At 48.3% G+C, this 21916-nt stretch overlaps 1 protein-coding gene across 2 annotated transcripts in view; it reads right to left on the reverse strand.

The window, feature by feature from the left end:
* Nucleotides 1–21916, reverse strand: part of LOC111078388 (gamma-aminobutyric acid receptor subunit alpha-6) — a 93088-nt gene that overhangs the window by 37926 nt on the left and 33246 nt on the right. The window lies entirely within an intron of this gene.

A 21916-nucleotide genomic window follows, 5' to 3' on the forward strand; every position in this document is an offset into this window, starting at 1 on the left:
TCTTAAGCACACAATTAATCAAGAACTCTCGATCAACAACACCCCACCTCTTGAGACAATTGTGAAATCGGCAAGCCGACACAATTTCGCAATAAGAGATATCATTAGCACAATTTCACAATGATTGTCACCAATAATCATAAGTTAACAATAAGAAAATTATTTGAGCTAGATATCACCTTTCTCAACTGCAGCCCGCACCTTCCGGGATGCAGCCTCAACAAAACCCCACTGCCCCACTAACATTTGTCAACGATGCACCAAGCTTCGACCTAGTTACCGCACCCTACAATTATTATTACCCAATAATCATAAGTTAGCAGTAAGCAATTATTTCCGGGTCAGAACCCCAGGTGCCAGCTGCTTAAAAAGGCCAAGACCCGCCAAAGCAGTACGCAGTCCACCAGCGCACCATTCAACCACGAGTTGAAGCAGCAGAATTTAAGTGAATGAAGAAAGTGAATGAAGAGAAAAACAGAATATTAAATAAAAAACCCAAGAACAATCCAACAAAAACCGTCGCCTCATCATTTCTCGCTGCCTACTACATTCTTTTACGAGCCAGCCCGACACCTGAAGTCACCTACGAACTACAAATTGTCTTGTAGCGGACCCTGGACAGACTGAAGCTTACCTCAGCCTGAAATAGGACCTCACAAGTGGCGCCCGAGCAGGGACTTTTTGGTGACTTTAAGGAGACTAACACCTTAATACGGAGCTTTGTGGAGTAAAGACCCACGGCCACTGAAAGAGACTAGGCTGGCAAGGATCAATAACCGTCAAGCACAAAACGCAAAATCCGGTCGCAAGCAGAAATACCACCAACAACACGTAAGTCAGTGCTACTAACCACAGAAACACACCATGGAAGCCCACGGAGCCGGTCAACCCGACGAATTTTGCCCGGAGGGACACCATACCAATCCAGGAGTCACCACCGGCTGGATCTACAAACTCCGGCGGGATGAGCTGGAAGTCCTGGCCGAGGAATTCGGATTCGGAAACGACGGAACAGTCGAGGAACGAAGAAAGAGATTCGCCGCACTAGTCGCCGGAACACTCTCGCAGGATGCCTGGGTTCGACTGGCCGACCTCGAACGGCAATACGCCAGACCAGCAGGACGCTCCAAGTCGCCCATGCCCACCACTCCTGGGCCGTCTGACCAGCGGAAAACCGACCCAAAAGCCGGGTTAAAGTCCCCACCGCGGCCGAATACAGCACACCCTGCCCACCACGCATCGTAACGCCAGCCGATCTGCCCAGACCTCCAGTTACGGAGACCAGCCGCTCGCCCACCCAGAGGATCGTGCCAGCCATGGACTCTTCCACCGCCCACATCGCGGAACAGATTCGGAAATGGGGGATCAGGTTCGACGGACAGGACGATCCACTCGCGTTTCTGGAACTACTCGAGGAACGTGCTCTCTCATATGGGGTGGACGCGAATCAGCTGCCCCGGGCCATGACACCGATCGGGCCAGTCGCTGGTACCGCACCAGCCAACTACAAGGCAGCTCATGGGCCTATTTCCGCCAAGAATTCTTGACTTTCTTCTTGCCGCCACGGTACTTCGAGCAATTGGAGGACCGGATCCGAGCCCGCAAGCAAGCGAGAGGAGAATTGTTCAAGAATTACCTCATCAAGATACGGCTACTCATGCACCACGCCGGGTACGACGCCGCCAAGGAGTTGAACAGGATCTACGACAACGCCCTGCCAGCATACCAGATGTATGTGCGGCGACACGAACTACAAAGCTTAGCACAGCTCACACTGTTGGCCACCGAGTTCGAGAGCATCCAAGAGCGGACCATACCTACCACTTTCGCACCCCTGCGGAACACTCCAAGATACGCAAGGACGGCTTCAGAGCAGAGGAATCGCGACTCGCACCAGACGCCATTTCTGAGTGCCTATTGGGAATCGACAGACACACCAGGGAGACCACCCGCTCATCCAAACAGTACGGCGAATCCCGAAGTAGCCCATCACATGATCACGACCCCCATCATCAACCCACGCGCAGCCTGTCGCCGGTGTGGTGAAGCCGGACATGCGGCATACGGCTGCCAAAACCCTTCGATCCTATTCTGCTGGGAATGTGGCAACACGGACTGTAAATTGCTGCCGCAAGAACACGTCGGAAAACGACACGCGTCCCCAACTGACACAAGATCAGCCGGACACAACGCTTCCTCCGACCCGCGACTAAAAAACCACTTCATGTGAACAACGGTCGGAAAGTGGCAATGGTGACAATAGGTGGACACGCAATGGAGGCGACCATAGTCACCGGGGCCTCCAAAAGCTTTATCAACACCCACCTCGCCCGACAACTAGACAACCGCACCAACTTGCAAGATGCCAGCACCCGCATACGCCTGGCCGACGGATCGGTCAGAGAGATCACCCAAGTTCTACGGGAGCCCATCAAGCTGGACCAGATACAAATACCGCTCCTAGTTTTGCCTAACATGTTGGAGCACGTCATTGTCGGCATGGATTTCCTATGCGCCATCGAAGCCACGATCAAATGCGGCAGCACACAACTGCAACTAAGCAATCAGTCGGCCACGCCAACCGCACCCGAAGATCCGACCAATCACATACCAGACACCGCGCCCAGAAGCCAGAAACCTAGGCCAACCACAACGCCACCACGTACCCAACCTACCCCAACGCTCACGACACCCAATAATGCAACGCAGCACTCGACACCCAAACCAATGACAACGAAAACGAAACGCCGGCCCACAACGGAGAACACGAATCCGAGGCCAACACAAGCCAACCACAATCAAGCAATCGGGAAAACGAGTCCCACGGTCACTACGGAGCAACCGCGTCCTAGGCCAACCACAGGGGACACACACCCCAAACAAACCACGAGGATCTCACACACGAGACAAACACACTTGAAACCAGCGCTCGACACAGGAAGCCCAGGTCCAAGACAAGCAACAGAGCAAGCACGCAGAGAAACCGCATCGGAAGCAGGGAACGCACGGACACCCTCAAAACCGACCGCCAGCAGCGAAAAAGGACAACGGCCACCACCATCCGATAGCCCAGCCACACGGGAAACAGCCACGCTAACCCCACGGGGCCCATACTCGAACTGATCTCCACAGAGCCCCTCAACGAGGGCCCGGAAACCGGCACGATGCCCCCACGATGCACCGACCGCCGCCCTGTCCTCCCCACGGCCGACGCCACACCGATCCTCGCCAACACAATGGAGTACCTTCCGCGTACCGACATGATTCCTAGCGCCATGCAACGAGCCATGCCTAGAGCCATGTCCGAGATCTTCATCGCCCACGCAAGTCGTCGCTGCGACACAAGAGGCATCACCGAGACTCACCTGTTCATGCGCCAAACGACCACCAGTACCACCCACGTATTACATCAGAGATATGAAACATATCTACCCACGGTCGACACCATACCCATCGTCGCCCACATAAGCGACTACCAACGGAGGATCGAACCGCCCAGCGCCTTCGATACAACCCTCTTACCCGAAGACCCCAGCCAGCCACCTGACTCCGAAACCGCCGATCCGACCGAACATGAGCCCGAACCAGTCCCGGAGCCGTGGCCGCCAGACTTGGCCCCGCAGATCCAGGCATTTCTAGATGAAGAGCTACCAAAATTTGATGGCCTCCACGGGACATCGGACATCGCCAAGCACACTATTGTCATGAGGGATAACCGGCCCATTAAACAGCGGTACTATCCGAAGAATCCAGCGATGATGCGAATAATCAATGAACAAGTAGACCAATTGATTTCGGAAGGCCTCATCGAGCCCTCCCGGAGCCCCCACAGCGCCCCAATTGTACTCGTCCGTAAAAAGAATGGGAAATGGCGCATGTGCGTGGACTACCGGCAACTCAACACGCATTCCATCCCCGACGCATACCCGCTACCTAGGATCAACTATATTTTGGAACGGCTTCAAAACGCGCGATTCATCACCACCCTCAACCTGAAAAATGGATACTGGCAGATCCCCATGGCCGACGAAAGTAGGGAAGCAACAGCTTTCACAGTACCGGGCCGAGGTCTCTACCAATGGAAAGTGATGCCCTTTGGACTACACTCGGCACCGGCGACATTTCAGCGGGCGCTCGACACTGTGATTGGGACCGATATGGAACCATATGCCTTCGCGTACTTGGACAACATTGTCGTAGTTGGGCGGGATTTCAACGAACATCTACGCAACTTGACAGTGGTGTTGTCCCGACTCCGGAAAGCGAACCTAAGAATAAATGCGGAAAAATGCGCGTTCTTTCAAACCCAAATCAAGTATCTCGGCCATATGATCAGCCATGAGGGTATCCACACTGACCCCGACAAAATTGCCGCCGTCAAAGAACTCCGGCCGCCCACCAACCTAAAAGAGCTTCGTCAATGCATCGGGATGGCGTCCTGGTACCGAAGATTTGTACCAAACTTCGCGACGGTCGTCCAACCGATGTCTCGCCTACTCAAGAAGGACCAACCATGGGTATGGACCGAAGCCCAGCAGGCTGCTTTCGATCACCTAAAAGAGCTCCTCACGACAGCACCAGTTCTTGCTTGCCCCGATTTTTCGGTGAAATTCTCGCTACAAACGGACGCGAGCAACCTCGGCGTGGGCGCGGTCCTTACACAGGAAATCGAAGGCAAGAAGCGAGTTATCGCATACGTCAGCCGACGACTCAACGCGGCAGAAGAAAACTACTCCGCGACCGACAAGGAATGCTTGGCAGTCATATGGTCCATCCGGAAACTCCGGTGTTACCTGGAGGGATATCGGTTCGACGTGATCACCGACCATCTCGCCCTCAAATGGCTGAACACACTGGAAAGTCCCTACGGTAGAATAGCAAGGTGGGCACTGGAACTCCAACAATACCAGTATGACGTACATTACCGGGCAGGTAAGCAGAACGTAGTGCCAGATGCACTATCCCGACAACCCCGCGGAACCCTCGCACGGGTCGAGGAAGTAAAGGTAACCTGCCCCTGGCTCAAACGCCGGATACAACAAGTTCAGGACGAACCCGAGAAATACCCTGATTACACTCAAACCTTTTGTTGGCTAACTAAAAAAAAAAAAGGTTACACTCACGAGAACGGGGAGTTATATCGACACCTGGGCCGCAGCACCGAGGACAATGAGGACATATCATGGAAACTTTGCGTACCAAAGGATCGTCGCGCAAGAGTCCTCCAAGAATGCCACGACCAACCCACGGCCGGCCATCTAGGAATCCGTAAGAACATAACCCGAGTCTGTCAACGGTACTATTGGCCAGGACTTTACCGGGACGTAAGGAAATACGTCAGCAGCTGCACCAGCTGCCAGAAGTTTAAAGCCCAGCAACGCAAGCCGGTAGGCCAGATGCTCACTCGGAAAGCAGAGGAACCATTGGCAACACTATGTGCCGACTTCGTTGGACCACTACCCAGATCCAAGAAAGGGAACACCATGCTGCTCGTATTCCACGACACCTTCACCAAATGGGTAGAACTGGTGCCGCTCAGGAAAGCCACCGCCGCCACCTTGGAGCTAGCTTTCCGTGAGCGGATACTCAGCCACTACGGCGTCCCGAAACAATTCGTGTGTGACAACGGTACCCAGTTTACGAGCCGGTCGTTCCAGACTTTTTTGCAAACGGCAGGGATAGAGTTGCAACACACCGCCCCGTACTGTCCCCAGGAAAACCATACGGAACGAGCAAACAGAACGGTCAAAACCATGATTTCTCAGTTTGTGGGAGAGCACCAGAATACTTGGGACGAGCTAATTCCAGAAATCTCACTCGCCGTGAACTCCAGTGTCTCGGAGACAACCGGATTTAGCCCAGCCTTTCTACTATACGGGAGAGAGCCACGCTTACCTGGAGCCCTGTATGATGAAGTTACACCTGGCACAGGAAGCCCGCCAGACACCGCGCTCCAGAAAACAGCGCGACTCAAGGATGTATTCGCGATAGTGAAAAATAACATCCAGCGAGCCAGCCACGATTAGGCAAGACACTATAATCTCCGTCGAAGACAATGGCACCCCACGGTGGGCACATTGGTACTGATGCGACAACATCATCTGTCCAACGCCGTTGACGGCTTCGCGGCAAAACTGGCCCCGAAATATGACGGGCCCTACAAAATTCGAAAATTTAGGTCAGCCAACATCATAAAATTACAACACCTCAGAACCCGGAAGCAGAAAATCGCTAACATAAATGATCTGAAAGAATACCACGAACACGACCCGGGAGAAACTGCGAACGAAGCAGACACCACGGCTGACCTATAAACAAACAGAGCGGTCAGTGGGGCATGACCCGTCACAAAATATGGCTGACGGAGCCCAAACGATCGGCGGACCCACATCGAAAGGGCACCGACCCCTAAAATGCAAGCTCCGCACGCCACGCGCGGACAAACCATCCCGGAAGAAAAATGACCTAGAAAAAAAACCCGCACATCGAGATACACCGACCCCTAAAATGCAAGCTCCGCACAAACCATCCCGGAAGAAAAATTACCTAAAAACCACCGCATAAGATGCACTATATATAGCTGGACCATGACGATAGCCAAACAACACATCTTCACTAACCACCGACGCACCGGTCAGCAAGCTAACGCACCACCAAGTATTCACCCAAAGAGCTAACACCACGATGTCACCACTCCTGATAGTCCTGATCCTCACCACCACCACCCAGGCAACGGTAAAAATCAACGACTACACCAACGCCGACTACGTACCCGTGGTGGATGGAGACGCCGTCCTGTGGGAGGAGTATGGATACATTCACCATGTAACCAATATAACCTCCTACGAGGCATACCTGGCGCAGGCGGAGGAGTCTGCAGCATTGTTTCCTGGAATCCGGATCGCCACTATCCTCACGGCCGACCTCGAGCACATCAGGACCCTCGTGGGGACGCTGAAAACCCACCACCGGGGAACCAGAAGCCTGAACCTCCTCGGAACCGCTCTAAAAGTCGTCGCCGGAACCCCGGACTTTGACGACTGGGAGAAAATTCGATTCAAGCAAGGCCAGCTGATCGAATCCGAGACAGAGCAACGGAGGGTCAACTCGAAACTACAAAACCGGCGCAACGAGCTGACCGGCTACATGAACAGCCTAGTGCAAGCGGAAACAACAGGACGAACCCAGCTCACGGAGACCATACTGGCAAAGAATCGCGTCATCATAAATGACCTACAGAACTTAATCCTGGGCCTGACACTGGCCAAAGAAAACATCATCAGCCCGACGCTACTGGACGGAGCTGACCTACGAGAATTTGAGGAGCAACAGCCAACCAATATCAGGCTGGTCGAGCTACTGGGAGTTTCCAACATCAGCGTTTTCCAGAGCCCGGACTTACTAACATTCCTGATCAAGTTCCCCCAACCGAAGCGGATCTGCCGGAAGTTGACGATCTTCCCGGTGCAACACAAGCGCAAGATCCTGGACTTCAGCGAGGGAAACGCCGTCGCGGAATGTGGAAGTCAAACCATCAGCCTGGGAACGTGCGAGACCGCCATCGTCGCCACGTTCTGTAAAGAACGAAAAGAACCCACCTGCGCTCAGCAACTAGTGGCGGGACCACCGCCCACTACACTACACTACCCGGCCACCTGGACGCAGTCACCATAGTGGATCATGGCACACTGATCCTAAATGACGCCGTCGTGACCGTGAGGGACAACACAGGCGAACCTAGAAACGTCTCCGGCACATACCTCGTGGCATACACCAGCCGAGTCTCCATCAACGGGACGTGGTATGTGAACCCCTTGGGGGGATCTCAGAAGAAGGCAATGGTCGCCTCGATGACAACAGTAAACGTCACGGGGCACCATGACAAACTAAGTCTGCCGTTCCTGAGAGAGCTGAGCATGGAGAACTTGAGGAACATTGAAATGCTGACGATCCATAGCGCCACCTCACACCTCCTCACCTGGGTCGTCGCCGTGATACTCTGCGTAAGCATATGGTGCTTACGCTGGCGACTCTACAACCGGGCTACCAACAACGACGCAACGGATTGTGAAGCAGCGGCACCAGAAACACCACCCGGAGCCCCAGCAACAACCAGCGGCACCAACCAAACGCTGACGGTGCACAACCAACCAGCAACGGCTACGCATCCACTGCCAAGCCGAATCAACACTAGTTGTCACACCCGCCTGGGCCCTCGCCTAGCCCGGGAACACTAACCGCCAACTCCGCAAAAATAAAATAAAGCTGACCACGACCTCTGTCCACGGCGCCAACCTACAACCACTGTGGACCCGCGAAGTCGGCACATATAAATATAAGCGCCAGGCGACAACCAACCAGAAGAACATCGATTCCCTAACAAAGCAAACAAACAAGGTAGCACTCAAAATGAACCAGATCGACGAGGCCTCCCCCATCCGCATCTACGACAGCGACAGCCAACCAGAGGATTCCAGCTCAGCAACAACGTCCGGCAGCGACACGCCTACGCCACGGAAGGGACGAGCTCCGATCCCGAGCAGACCACTCCTCGGCGGGACCCCCGGCAAGGCCGAGGAATTTACCAAAACAACGAGGACGCCTGGGCAGATTCGAGCAGAGAACCAGACAACAACGAAACCTTGAGTCATCAAGTAACCGAGGACAAGACGACGATAACTCGGGTGCTGATCCCATGGGGGGTCAGAACCACCACGGTCCACGTACGGACTTTGTTAGTCAAAAATATAAAGACCCTCAATCTTGCTCGTCACACCCCAATACTTTTCAAACATGGGAGGTAAGCTGGAAACACAGCAGAAAGGCCCCGATCACTGCAGCAGTAGAAAATATAACGTTACCAACGCCACACTAAAGTGACGAGATTAAAAGCGACGAATCCGGAGACTCGACACAAGCCAAAGGACAAGAAAAAGGCGAACCTCAGCACCCGCCAAGCGACGCCACTTATCTCTCCATCACCCACCCAGAAGAAAGAACCATGGTTCTAGCCATGGCTCGTCACAAACGATGGAGGGCAGCGCATCCACGCTGGCGGGAGACAATAATTTAACTGATATACACAGAGCTAGCGAACCATGGCTCTAGCCACGGTCCCCCACAAATAGCGGTGTGTCAGCACCTCGGAAATAAAATAGTCTTAAGCACACAATTAATCAAGAACTCTCGATCAACAACACCCCACCTCTTGAGACAATTGTGAAATCGGCAAGCCGACACAATTTCGCAATAAGAGATATCATTAGCACAATTTCACAATGATTGTCACCAATAATCATAAGTTAACAATAAGAAAATTATTTGAACTATATATCACCTTTCTCAACTGCAGCCCGCACCTTCCGGGATGCAGCCTCAACAAAACCCCACTGCCCCACTAACATTTGTCAACGATGCACCAAGCTTCGACCTAGTTACCGCACCCTACAATTATTATTACCCAATAATCATAAGTTAGCAGTAAGCAATTATTTCCGGGTCAGAACCCCAGGTGCCAGCTGCTTAAAAAGGCCAAGACCCGCCAAAGCAGTACGCAGTCCACCAGCGCACCATTCAACCACGAGTTGAAGCAGCAGAATTTAAGTGAATGAAGAAAGTGAATGAAGAGAAAAACAGAATATTAAATAAAAAACCCAAGAACAATCCAACAAAAACCGTCGCCTCATCATTTCTCGCTGCCTACTACATTCTTTTACGAGCCAGCCCGACACCTGAAGTCACCTACGAACTACAAATTGTCTTGTAGCGGACCCTGGACAGACTGAAGCTTAACTCAGCCTGAAATAGGACCTCACAATTTCAAAGCAAAAAAACATCCCATATCGTGCGAGTCAAAGAAAACAATATACTCGGCAACTCTAGCTGTTCAAAAAAAACACACATCTGAATTTTACGGTAAGCTTAACTAAAATGCTTTTACCGAGACTGTTGGCCGTCGAGGATGAAGGCCTTGCAGCGCAGGCTTCTCAGATGCGCATCGGACTCGTTTTCGCGTTCAGACGATACGTATGTAGTTATGCATCTATGCTTCTATTTGTACTGCCATGGGTCTGCGCTTAGCCGAACAGGGGTTTTTGACATAAATGAAAATGGCAATAATGTGTAGAAATGGCTTATTAGTTCTGTTTTGGCCGAAAATACATAATTTTAGGTTTCGATACTCTTATACAAATAGTTACAGCTACATTTAATATTATGATAGAAGCTTAAATAGCCGCTGGCCCGAACATACTCCCCCCGTTGGAAGCTCGCCTTTCAACTGACTTCTCAAGGGGCAGCAAACAGAGCCGAGTAACGGCCCTCCTGATGGTTTCTGAAGCAGTCTTCAAATCAGCCACGCGGCATACTCCATCCTTGCCTTTGACGACATCGACTACTCTAGCCAGTGGCCAACGCATTGGAGGAAGATTCTCGTCCTTCACCAAGACGACATCGTTGACGCAGAGGTTTTGCCCAGGCGTACGCCACTTCGAGCGCTCTTGCAAAAGAATCCGATACTCTTCGCGCCAATGCCTCCAGAATGTCTGCTGCAGTTGAGTGGCCCGCTGCTAACAATCCAGACGGTTGTAATTGAGCTTCGTTAGGTCAGGCTCGAGAATTGACTGATGCGGGCCTCCCAAAAGCAGATGAGCAGGCGCACATCCAACACATCCAAGTCATCAGGATTTTCTGAAGGCGAGATCAAAGGGCGAGAATTAACAATTGCCGCGATCTGGCAGATCAAGGTACGGAGCTCATCGAAGCTAAAGACGGATGGCCCAACTGAGCGGTACAAGTGATATATTGCGGACTTCACGGCCGCTTCCCACAATCCGCCAAAATGCGGTGAGCGCGGGGGGATTAAATTCCAGTCGATTGTGTCAGCCAAGCAGGATTCATGGACTTCCTTCATGTGCGAGTCGCCCAGGAAAAGCTTCTTCAGCTCCAGAAGCTCATTCTTAGCGCCAATGAAATTTGTCGCATTGTCCGACCAAATTTGACTTGGCCTTCCTCGAGTGGACGTGAAACGTTTCAATGCGCCTAGGAACGATGCGGTGGTCAGATCTTTAACAAGCGTGGTCTCGTCCTGAAGCATCTCAAACTCTTGCTAACCGCTTTCGAGACGGCTTTGCTTCCTCCAATAGGCCAATATTCTAATCGAATTTTAGCAAGCAAGGCACGAGGTCCGGCATGGAGGTTCCGTTGATGATAATAACTTATCATTGCAGACGTTACGGGCAAAATAAGCGAGTGCTGCGATGAGTTGCCGAGACGACCTCCAACTCGAAGTAAACCAGACGGATCGATGAACGGAGATAGCGAACTGATGGAGCTAGACTTTCTGACTTGCCCATTGCGTCTTATCTCCTTTATGTCCGACCACAAGCTCAATGGTCGGAGTTTTAGAAACGGGAGATACAGGCCACTCATCCTTAGAACCTAACAAAAACGAGGGGCCGTGAAACCACAGCTCTGACTGGATGAGGTAGCTGGGAAGCGAGCCTCTGGAGAGGATATCAGCGGGATTCAACAATGTCTGAACATAGCGCCATTCCATGCCTTGCGTCAACTCCTGAATTGTTGCCACTCGATTTGCCACGAAAACCTGAAATTTGGCTGGCTCATCCCGAATCCAAGATAACGCCGTAGACGAATCCGACCAGCAGTAAAACTGACCTGGGAAAATGCCCGTCTCCTTTAAGTTGCGCATAACCTTCGCAAGCAAATGGTCTCCACTCAATTCCAGCTTTGGAATCGGCAATGATTTTAGTGGCGCCACTCGAGACTTTGAGCACAAAACATTGCTCGACGACTCCCCTTGCCTGGACACGACATATATGCAAGCACCATATGCTTCCATGCTGGCATCACAAAATCCATGAACCTCTCAATTGTGCTGGAATGATGGACAACGCGAGGAAAGGAAATGCGAGAGATGCTTGCCAAACTGTTTCTCAGGTCAATCCAAGTTGAGTGCAGCGCTGTCGGTAGGCTTTCATCCCAGTCCAAATGTTCACTCCAAAGCTGCTAAAGAAAAATCTTGCACCTGACAATAACAGGATTAATCAATCCAAGAGGGTCGTAGAAACGCGCAATAGTTGATAAAACCGACCGGTTGGAGGGCCTTGAATTCGTGTCCAGCGCGTACAAGGCAAACAACAGCTGATCCGACGCAGGGTCCCAAGCTAAACCAAGAGTTTTGTTTATGTCGCTTCCATCATGAAACCGTAGAAATTTCTCCACGTCGTCTTCTGGAATTCCATCAAGCACCTCCTGGTTACTCGAGCACCATTTTCTAAGCTTAAAGTTACCGCAAGACAGTAGACTTGAAGTTTGGCGCATCTTTTCCATGACCGCTGCGACCGAGTTGCCGCCAGAGATGAGATCATCAACATAGAACTCCTGTTGCAGAGCAGCTGAGCCAAGAGGGTAGGGATTACCCTCGTCGATGGCCAGCTTGTGCATTGCGCGGACCGCTAAAAACGATGCAGCCCTCGTACCGTATGTGACGGTGTCTAATGTGTAGACCTGAACCTCGGACTGGATGGAATCTCGCCATAGGATACACTGGAGAAAATTTTCGGGTGGAGATACCTTTACGCAGCGGTACATTTTACAAATGTCACCAGTGAGAGCGACGGGATATGTGCGGAACCGGAACAGTATGTTAAACAATGCAGGCTGAATAACAGGACCTGTCATCATCACATCATTTAACGAGCATCCAGTTGATATAGCTGCAGAGCCATCGAAAACGACACGGAGTTTTGTCGTGGTACTATCCTCCTTTAAAACGCAGTGATGAGGCAGAAAATACTTGCAGAGGCTACGTGAGTCAGGATGGACTTTGGACATATGCTTTAAATCAGTATACTCTTTCATAAAGCCTGAGTAACGCTCCTTGAGCGTGGGATTACGATCCAGTTTTCACTCCAAACTGAGAAATCGTCGATACGCCTGAGTATAGGACTCTCCCAAGCGATCAGCATCATGCTTTAAAGGCAGTCGAACGGAGTACTTCCCTGATGGCAAACGTGAAAGGTGGCTTACGAAATGCGCCTCACAATGTACTTCTTCCTTTGTACTCAAACTAGCCTCCACACAATTCTCGACTTTCCAAAACATACGAAGAGTTCGATCCAACCTTGCATTCATTCTAGCCTCCGAATCCGGAGAATTTTGGGTTGCCAGAGGCGACGAGCATGATACCCTCTGTCCACAACCAGATACGATCCACCCAAGCCGGGTCTTCTGCAGAAGAGGCAATCTATGAGCTTGATTTGCCCTACGCAGAGAAGGTCATAGAATATGCTCTCGCCAATGAGGAGATCTACTCGCTGAGGATTAAAGAATGCAGGATCGGAAAGCTGAATATTGGATTGAATGTTCCAATCGGCTACATTAACTGCCATACTTGGTTGGTTATCTGTGATTGTGTGTGCGATGAGAGCAGTGAGTGTGGTCGAATAGTCCGAAGTGAGAGACTGCATGCAAATTCTGACGGTGGATCCTTCAGTGGACATGCTAGTATCGCCCAGACCAGAAACAAGGGCAAACGATTGAGTTCTCTTAGGCTGAAGCTGCTGGGCGAACCTGGTTGTAATGAGATGCAGCTGGGATCCTGAATCTAGAATGGCGCGACAAGGAACCAAAACGCCAGATCGATTTTTAACCAAAACAACAGCTGTGGCCAACAGCACAACATCGGAGTGGAGACCTTGGGCAGCAAGAGAGGTAGACGCATGAGACGGCACACTGGTAGCAGAATCCTGAACCGGCGTAATAGCTCCTGGTTGTACTGCTCGTTCTGGAGGAGAAACAGCTGGGGAGCTTTGCGCTATGGATGAGTCGAAGTGCAATAAGGTATGATGCCTCCTTCCGCAAACTCTACACTGGCCACCTGTACATGCACGAGTCCGATGACCCGATTTTAAGCAGTTAAAACAAAGTGACAGCTTCTTCACTTCCTTGTGACGCAGAAAAGGAGATAAATTTGTAAAGATGCTGCACGAGTATATTCCGTGGCCCGCTGAATGGCAGAAAGGGCATCCGAACGGGTCGGGGGAAGAGTTAGAAGCAACAAAGGTTTTCTTTAGATGTGTAGACTGGCTTTTTCCCACCTGAGCGCTACCAGCGTGTGTCGCTATAGCGTACTGCACGTTCTCCATCTTCTGGCATCGCTTCTCCAGGAAATCGTAGAACTCCCCAGCTGTGGGTATCCTGTCCGCTGACGCAGCCTCTTCCCATTTGGTTTGGGTCTTCGCATCTAGTTTTTGCAGCAGCATGTGGATTATCATGCATCCCGATATCTTCTCAGCATTTCCTAATGTCTGCAGGGCACGCCTATGCAAGTTGACTGCGTCCGAAAACTCCCGAAGCCTTTTAGCAGAAGGCGAATCTACCTTCTTGAGCCCAAGAATCTCCTTGATGTGTGCCTGGAAAACAAGTCGTTTATTATTAAAACGTTTGCTAAGTATGTCCAGAGCCACACGATAATTGACACTGGAGAGCTCCAACGATCGAACCGAATCCAGGGCCGCATCCGAGAGACATGAGCGAAGATGTTGGAACTTCTCGATTTCACTGAGATCTGCATCCCCTTCGATGACCGAATTGAACATGGCAATAAAATCCGCACATTCCACATAGCCACCGGAGAAGCTAGGTAGCTTCAGCTCAGGAAGCCGCTGCTTGTGAGCCATGATGATGGTATGACCTCCAGAGCAATTTGGCATGCTAGTGGAATGAGCAGCTACGCGTAAATGACCTAGCTCGAGAGCAGACAGCAGCTCGGCTTTCAAAGAAATGAACAGCGCATCGAAGGTTTCCCGCAGCTCACTTCCAATCTCGTCTTCTTCCAGCGATTCCAACTCATGATGGGACTTGTTGAGCTCCTCACGCATTTCCGCCAACATATCGAGGCGCACATCATTTCAGACGCACTTAGTTTGTCGAGTTTATTCCCCGAGAATGACTCGCCTAGACGGTGCAGCCGATCATGCAGAGACTGAACTTTACGCTTGTAAAGCCTCAGCCTTTTCTCCTCCATCGCAATATTTCCGCCCGCGCCTTTATTCGACTCTTTGTGCATGCCAACCGGTGTAATGCAACGAAAAAACAGAAAATGTAAGACCGCTTAAGCGACGGCGAACAGAACGGGAGCGAGAATAGAAGACACGGAAAGTCAAGGGCCGCGGCTGCAGCGACGCAGAGTAAGAGAGATTCGGCGATTAAGCAACGGAATATTAGACGGCTGCAGTCTCACTGAACTTGCACTTTAACTGTTCTTATTTGCAAAAATGTATTTGGTGTTCGTTAAACCGCACAGCAACGAATATCTTATTCGAGTTTTATAGTTTTTAAACGAAACGGGATTAAAAATTGTAGTTAAATCACGTCGGGGTCACCAATGTTTGAGAGGCCAAGCTTTTTTGGCACCTATATCTATCTTAAATCAATCGATTCTATCGAAATCTTTCGATTTACAACGTTATAATGTTTATTTATACAGGCCGCTATCTGAAGCCAATTGCTCGCTCTTTCGCCAGCCAGATAAATGTGCACAAGCGGGGGTTCGGTATGCAACCTATGCGGCGAGAGATTAGCATAGAACTACTTGGGCCACGACGGCCGATCAATTCAAGAGCCGAAGCGGCAGGTGCAGAGCGATTTCTGTGGCACCCCTGAATATATCCCAGACGGTAAGCTAAAACCAAAAAGTGCGTGTTTCTAGCTGCATCAATTAGCTTTTCACAATGGCAAAGTTTTTTATAACCAGATGTTAGATATTTAAGTAATGTGAATAAAAACAACCGCTACCGTTGAAAAAAGTATAAACAAAGGAGATGTGTAGCGGTAAAAACCGCAAAACAGACATTTTACAACCCGAGAAACCTCTCATAACAACAAAATAAACATCTTTCGACGAAACTTAGACTTCAATGTCAAAACTCATATAAAAAAGTGTGCAAATTGTGACATATTATTCAAAAGCATACCTGTTGAATATGTAAACTTAAACAATGCACTGTGTCTTCTCTATTTTTCTTTCTGTTATGCATTATCCAGCATAAGTAAACATATATGTATGAGTCGCAATAAAGCGGCGTTCTCTCGTTTCCCTTTTTGATTTGTATTCCGTCTGCCTTTGACGGACATCTTTTTGCTCTTCATATTTAGTCACAAATAAATACCACAACGAATAGGTTATGGGCCCAGAATTTCTGTCTGCGGCGGTTGAAAGTGATTTTTCTGACTTTCTGAAATTGTGACTCGATCGATTGCGAAAATGGGTTCGTCTTTCCATTCAATCGATAAGCTCGACAATGAGAATTATAGTGCGTGGGTAATCTAAATGAAAAGCGTGCTAATACACTCTGAGTTGTGGTCAGTGGTGTGCGGTCGAGAAGTGAAAAATGAAGAAGATAATGATGCGCAGAAGGCACAATTTGATTTAAAAGACGAGAAGGCTCTTGCGAGTATTATGCTGTGTATCAAGCCATTCCAGATAAACTATGTGAAAAACTGTACATCTGCAAAAGAAGCATGGAAAGTTCTAGCGGGTATCCATATGCCATCAGGCCCCGCGCGTCGCATAAGCCTGTTAAAGCAGTTGTTGTTCGTAAAAATGAGCGAAAATGAATCGGTAGTGAACCACGTAAATAATTTTTGTGCGATCGTAGAAAAACTGAAAGAAATTGACTTAACAGTTCCTGAAGAAATTTTGTCTATTCTGTTGCTATCGAGCCTGCCCGAGGCGTACGAAAATTTTGTGGTAGCAATTTAGACACGTGATTGTTTGCCAAATTTGAACTCTCTGAAAGTAAAGCTTCATGAAGAAGGAGACAGGCGCAAGGCAAATCAAGAATGCGCAGAGAAAAGTGAACAGCGAGCGTTCGGTTCGGGTGTTAAAAATTGGTCGTCGTCAAAGCAAAAGACGAATAACGAAAACGGACAGAAGAAAACGAATGGCCCGAGTGGGATAATTTGCTGGTCGTGTGTTCGTCGCGGACACAAGGCGTCTAAGTGTAGAGCAAAGAACAATCAAGAAAACACACCGAAAGGAAATAACGAAACCGAAAGAGTGAAATCGTATTCCGTTTTTGCGTGCGCGTCTAAAACTCTCTTTCCGAAGAGTATGTGGTGTGTCGACTTGTGTTGTGAGCGATCTCGTTTTACCGAACTAAAAGAGCACAAAGAGCGAATTGCTTTAGCGGGCAATAGCTACATAGAAGCTGAAGGGCGCGGCACAGTGGATTTGATTTGGGAAAATAACCACATAAAACTTGTCGACGTTTTGTATGTGAAGGAATTGCAATGTAATTTTATGTCGGTGTCCAAGGCCATCGAAAATGGTTTCTCTGTTGAATTTGCAAAGACAGAAGCGCGTGTGAAAAACAATAAAGGCGTCGCCATAATGGTTGCAAAAAAGCAGCACGATTTGTTCTTGTTCCAAAATCAAGAAAACAAATGCTTAAATGTACAAACAAACCCAGTAAACGTGTGGCACGATCGTTTCGGACATTTAAACTATGCAAGCCTAAAAAAGATGATGTGTGAAAAAATGGTTAACGGTATTAAAACAAGTCCATTAAATGACATGAACGGCCAGGTGTGCGAAACCTGTGCAAAATGCAAAATTTGTGTAAAGCAATTCACAAAAGCTAGTGCAAGCCGTGCAAACAATGTTCTTGGATTGGTGCATACTGACATTTGCGGACCAATGAATAAAAACTCCTTAGGCGGAGCTCGGTACTTCGTAACATTCATCGATGAAAAATCGCGCTATGTGTTTGTTGATTTTCTGAAGACAAGAGACGAAATCTTAGTCAAGTTCCAACAATTTAAATCATTCGCAGAAAATCAGTCGGGAAAGAAGTTGATACTCTTGAGAAGCGATAACGGTTGCGAATACTTGAGTGACGCGTTTGAGTCATGTCTTGTTGACAACGGGGTAAAAAGACAATTAACTGTGCCTCATACCCCCCAACAGAATGGTGTCGCGGAACGAGCCAATCGTACATTGGTAGAAATGGCCCGCAGCATGCTCTTTCATGCAGGATTGGACGAGCGATTCTGGGCAGAAGCAATCAAAACTGCTGCATATTTGCGTAACCGTGCAGAATCTTCAACTTTACCTGGCATGACACCGTTTGAAGTGTGGACAGGAAGGAAGCCCTGTGTCGGCCGTTTGCGGATCTTTGGTGCGAAGGCAATTGTGTTGAATAAAACTCAACATAAGAAATTTTCGCCAAAAGGCGAAGAGCATTATTTGGTCGGCTATTCTGAAACAGCAAAGGCATATAGGCTGTTTAATCCCGAAAAACAAAAAGTGATTGAGGCACGAGATGTAATTTTTATCGAGAGCTCCCTGTATAGGAATCGCATGCCTTCGTCGAGTGCTGCTGAATATGTGCAGCCGCAGCTTTTAGAGTTCCAGAAGCATTCTATTCCGGACGAAGAGGCCCTGGACGTGGCTAGTGAGGTTGAATCCTTAGTTGAAATGGTCGATATGCGAAACACAGAGGAGCCAGAAGGTTCAGATCGAGTTGACGATGACAGACAGTCGGTCGTCGGACAGCCGATTTCAGAAGGAGCACGAAGGGGTCGCGGGAGACCGAAAAAGGTTTATACGGGTCGGCCTGGACGCCCAGCGAAGGAATATCACATGCTGAACACCATATCGGCTGAAGCTATTAGTGTCCCTGCTAATGCAAATGAGGCGTTAACGAGTAATCATGCAGCGGACTGGCGTGCTTCAATGAAAACGGAAATGAACAGTCTTCTCAAAAATAAGACTTGGTCTCAAGTCGATCTACCAAAGGGTGAAAAACCTATCGGATGTATGTGGGTGTACGCACTAAAGCGTGACAATGATGGCAATGTCGAGCGCTTCAAAGCCCGACTTGTTGCCAAGGGCTGTGCTCAGCGATATGGAGTAAACTTCACCGAGACTTTTTCACCAGTTGCCAGATACTCAACGATCAGGCTGGTCATGGCATTGGCTGCAGAACACGGGTGGTATATGCACCAAATGGACGTTTCGTCAGCGTATCTTAATAGCGAGTTACATGATGTCATCTACATGCGTCAGCCGGAGGCATTCATTGATCATCAATATCCTGAGCGTGTGCTAAAGTTGCACAAATCGTTGTATGGTCTAAAGCAGAGCGGCAGGGAATGGAACGAGAAACTCAATTCTACACTCATCAAGCTTGGATTTCTACCATGTGCAAGCGAGCCGTGTTTGTATTCTAGAAAAGTTTCTACTAATATTTGTATTATTGTTGTATACGTAGATGATCTTCTAATAGCCAGTTCCGACAGAGGATATCTCGAAAGCGTCAAGACTGCCATTGCTGACGAGTTTAAAGTGGTCGATGGCGGCCAACTAAAGCATTTCCTAGGCATGGAAGTGGAGAGAGATGGCGAGACCGGAAGCGTGAGGGTTGGCCACAAGCAGTATATAGAGGATCTACTCAGAGATTACTCTATGCAGTGCTGCAAGCCAAATGTTACACCACTAGAGGCAGGACATCAAGTAAAATGCGACAGTCCGAGCTGCGTACGTGTGAATCAGGTGGCCTATCAATCATTGATTGGGTCTCTGATGTATCCGGCTATCACCACGCGTCCCGATAATCTCCATTCTGTAGCGAAATTGGCGCAACAGAATGCTGATCCCCACACTGAACATGAAGTTGCGGCCAAACGTGTGCTTCGATATCTAAGAGGCACGGCTGATCGGCAGTTGCATTACCATCGTACTGGTCGTGCAAATCGTTGCTATGTAGACGCCGATTGGGCCAGCGATAACACGGACCGCAAATCATACAGCGGTTGGGCCTTCTTTGCTGCAGGAGCTGCATTTTCTTTCGAATCCAAGAAGCAGAGTGTGGTTGCCCTTAGCAGTACGGAGGCTGAATACGTTGTACTATCAATGGCGTCTAAAGAAGCGGCCTACATTATCAAGCTGGTTGATGAATTGGGTGTTGGCGTTGGAAAGCTCCGTCCAGTGAAGATCTTCAGCGATAATCAGAGCGCTCAACATCTTGTTAAGAATGCGACCTTCCACGCACGAAGCAAACATATAGATATTAAGTATCATCATGTTAGGGAAATGTTTAAGAAAAATGTAATTGAAATAGAATATGTTCCCACTGAAGAAATGATATCTGATGTATTAACCAAAAATTTGTCTAAAGTTAAGCACGAGAAATGTATAAAATTAATGGGATTATTCTGATTGTAATTTGAAATGATATTTGTAAAGTCAAACATAATGCGTTGAGAAGGAGTGTTGAATATGTAAACTTAAACAACGCACTGTGTCTTCTCTATTTTTCTTTCTGTTATGCATTATCCAGCATAAGTAAACATGTATGTATGAGTCGCAATGAAGCGGCGTTCTCTCCCCTGCAGTTCTGGCTGTCACGGCATGAAAGTGTCATAGGAAAAATTGTTCGGGCTCGACGTCGACAAATGCAGCGACGTCGACGTCAGCATGAAATTCTGACCAGCTTCAACTGCTGCAGATCGAAGCTGACTCGTAAGAAAGAGAAGTTTTAGTTTTCTCTACCTGCATTCGACCCTAACTCTGAGGGGAGAAAAACCGATTATTTGGTGCAATCTTTTGTTACGAGCGGCTTTGATTTTTTTGAGTTGAGCGTCTTTTTACATGTTTATTCCTTTTAAAAGTGGGTTTTCAGTGTTTTTAAAGTCAGGTAAGTGGATTCAGTGATTACAGTGCGCGTGGTTAGTTAAATTAAATTTGTACATGGGTTTCGCAAGAAAAAATATGTTTAGATTCTAGAACATTCAAGCGGTGTGGTCTCGTTAACCATGTGCGTCGCTGCGCGTGTTTGTTTTTGCTCGAGGAAACCCATGTAACACCAAATACAGCATTTTTAATTCATAAATATATATGTACAAATTGACTTATTTATTTACAGATCAAAACATTTCTGAAGTTGCTGGAGAAAGACCCATTGCCTTAAAAATGTGCTGGACGAAAAAGTAGTCCAGGAGTAATTGTTTAAAATGCATCAAATTTCATATGTGTATTGCTTTATAAAAATGAGAACATAACTCAGAAGTTAGTTCAGAAAATATTACCTTCCGTGGCTAAATATTTTTTTTTTTTTATATCATTTCAGGAGCATTGGTGCTTATTAACCTGATCGAGTCGGTTGAGGAAGGCCCTACAGATAATTAAGAATAATTAAATTAATGAAAAATCTAGAAAATCTGTGTAAAATAAATATATTTACTTTTATTTGAATGAAGTGTTTAAAGAAATTTTTGGGTGGCTTTCACATATGAAATTATCCGTGAAATTCCGTTAAATTTAATGAGAAGTCTCACAGGTGATTTCATATAGATTTCATTTCAAAAGAGTCACGAGTGATTTCATATAGGACATATTCCCGAATGAAATCACTCGTGGCATGTCCCCAGTGAAATCACTCGTGGTATGTCCCGAGTGATTTCACTCCTGGCTTATACGTATAAGCCACCGGTGAAATCACTAGAAAATTCAGTGGATTTTTCATATGAAGTTTCACGAGTGACAAAAGCGGACATGTCCATACAAATTTCATCTGGAGTTTCACCAGTGAGTCACAAGTGGCAAAGGACATGCCATGAGTGATTCACCGAATGAATGACGCGTGAAAAGAGACTTTTGGAACTGCAGGGTCGTTTCCCTTTTTGATTTGTATTCCGTCTGCCTTTGACGGACATCTTTTTGCTCTTCATATTTAGTCACAAATAAATACCACAACGAATAATACCTGATTATGTTTACATTTTGTATGGCCAATCATGAAACTTTGAAATTAAATAAAAAAGAACCATGTCCGACCGCCAAATAGTTTCTTCACATAAATTCTTGATAAATCACGGGCCGTCATCGGTT

This window comes from Drosophila obscura, unplaced genomic scaffold (assembly GCF_018151105.1).
Source record: "Drosophila obscura isolate BZ-5 IFL unplaced genomic scaffold, ASM1815110v1 contig_58, whole genome shotgun sequence".
NCBI lineage: Eukaryota > Metazoa > Arthropoda > Insecta > Diptera > Drosophilidae > Drosophila > Drosophila obscura.